The sequence below is a fragment of the Pteropus vampyrus genome, unplaced genomic scaffold (assembly GCF_000151845.1).
Source record: "Pteropus vampyrus isolate Shadow unplaced genomic scaffold, Pvam_2.0 Scaffold97, whole genome shotgun sequence".
Lineage (NCBI taxonomy): Eukaryota > Metazoa > Chordata > Mammalia > Chiroptera > Pteropodidae > Pteropus > Pteropus vampyrus.
This window is the reverse complement of record NW_011888878.1, coordinates 2876202-2878789: the sequence shown is the minus strand read 5'-3', so window position 1 is coordinate 2878789 and position 2588 is coordinate 2876202.

Sequence of the window (2588 nt, the reverse complement as noted above, 5' to 3'; positions counted from 1 at the left end):
AAGAGTTTGAGGAGAATAAGTATTAAATCTTTCAATGATCGGTAGAATTCACTTTGAGCCATTCGGTCCTGGACTTTTACTTTTTGGTAGGTTTTTGATGATTGTTTCAATTTCCATACTGCTGATCAGTCTTAGATTTTCCCATTCTTCTTGATTCATTCTAGAAAGGTTGTATCTTTTTAAGTACTTGTCCACTTCTTCTAGGTTATTTGGTGTTATATACTTATTCATAGTATTCTTGTATGTTCCTTTGTATTTCTGCAGTGTCTGCCATAATTTCCCCTCTTTCATCTCTGATTTTATTTATTCGTGTCCTGTCTCTTTTTTCTTTAGTGAGTCTAGCCAGGGATTTGTTATTTTTATTAACTTTCAAAGAACCAGCTCTTTGTTGTATTTACTTTTTCTTTTGTTTCTTTTTGTTTTTAATTTCATTTAAATCTACTCTAATTTTGATGATCTCTTTCCTTCAGCTGAATTTAGACTTCATCTGTTCTTTCTTTTCTAGTTTTTTTTTTTTTTAAATGATGAATCATTAAGTTGTTTATTTGGGCTTGTTCTTATTTTTAGAGATAGCCCTGTAATGATATGAACTTTCCTCTTATGACTGCTTTTGCCATGTCTCAAAAGTTTTGATATATTGTACTATCGTTATCTTTCATTCCTATGTATCTCTTGATCTCTCTTTTTATTTCTTCTCTGACCCAGTCATTCTTCAGTAGCATGTTGTTTAATCTCCATGTATTTGTGGTTCTTCCCACTTTCTTTTTGCCGTTGATATTCAACTTCAAAGCATTATGATCAGAGAATATGATTGGTATGATTTCAACCTTCACATTTGTTGAAGCTATCTTTGTGTCCCAGTTATGTGGTCAATTCTTGAGAATATTCCATGTGCACTAGAGAAGAATGTATATGCTGTTTTTGCAATGAGAGGCTCTGTAAATGTCAATTATGTTGGTCTAATGTGTCACATAAGATTGTTATTTATGTTATTTCCCAATCGATAATCTGGTTGGGTCATCTGTCCATATCCAACAGCAGGGTATTTAGGTCCCCAGGGTATTTAGTGTTTTGATCTGTTTCTCCCTTTAGTTCTGTTAGTAATTGCTTTATATATTTTGGGGTTCCCTGATTGGGAGCATAGATATTAATAAGTGTTATGTCTTCTTGGTGCATGATTCCTTTTATCATTATGAAGTGTTCCTCAGTATCTTTCTTTACTTTTTTTATTTTAAAGTCTATTTCATCTGATATTAGTTCTGCTACTCCCACTTTTTTTCTGAATTCCTTTTTCTTAAAATGTCATTTTCCACCCTTTCACATTGAGTCCATTTTTGTCTTTGGAACTGAGAGATGTTTTCCAGAGACAGCAAATGGTTGGGTTTTGTTTTTTGAGACAATCTGCAACTCTACATTTTCATTGGTGAGTTTATTCCATTTATACTTAGGGTGATTATTGAAATATGTTTTTCCTATAACCATTTTATCTTTTGCTTTCTGTTAGCTTAGTATTTCCAATGCTTCCTTATCCTGTGTGTGTTTTTTTTAAATTTTGGTTGACTTTTGTGGATTTTCCCTCTGGTTATTCTTGTTTTATGTTATATACTTCAGTTCTTTATCTTTGGCATGTGGTTACCATTACAAATATGTGGAAGATAGTTATATATACATAGTAGTACATTTTCTTCTGCATGTGTCTCATTTCCATTCCACTTTGCGAATTTGGATCTTTGAATCCTCCCTTTTTCTGTCATTGTCTCAGTTTGTCCCTATGTATGCTGAACATTCATTACTATCTTGCTATAGCAATTCTCTTATTATTTAAGCTTATAAATGCCTCTGTGTAAAGTGCACAGCTCTCTCATGCAGGGTTGTTCCGAGAATCTGCCCCACATTCTCTTCTCCCTTTCCTCCTGCAGGGAGTTCAGGCTGTGAGAGGCAGCTTGTTTTTCCCAGTCTACTGACTGACTGTCGCAATTCTGACCTGTGATATCTCTTATTTGCAGATCCCTTGCTCAGACGAGCTGGTATGCAGATTCGGTGTTTTTTGTTGTTGTTGAGTTTTAGATGTTCAGCTTATTGATGTTTCAAGGGGAGTGATGTGGGGACATCTCTCATTTTGCCATGTTTCTGACCTCCCCGAGCTTTTGTAAAGCAAAGATTTCCATTATTTTGTGGTTTGATTACTGAAAAAAATCATTGTGGTGTCATGCTTTCTTTATTTTTATGTTCTTTGAAGTTTTATATTGCTGTCTTTGCATTTGAAGGTGCACTCCAAATCCTCTAGTATTACTGACTGGCTTGTGGATATAAATACCTTCTGTCAGCCTTATTAGAGATTTGAGGCTTTCTCAGAAATTTTCTATAGATATGTCTGCTCCACTCTTCTTGTTTCCTCTTGGGGGTAATTCTTAAGGTTTCTTCTTTTGATGCTGCAAGGCCAAACCAGTTGCAGAGAGACCACTATTTGCTTTCAATAGGGCACTGATGAATGCTAAAGTCTGTGTAATTATTTCCAATCCTATATAATCAGGCCTGCTTTCTGTGTGTGCACACTAGTTATCTGCAATGGTTTATTCTTGCCACCT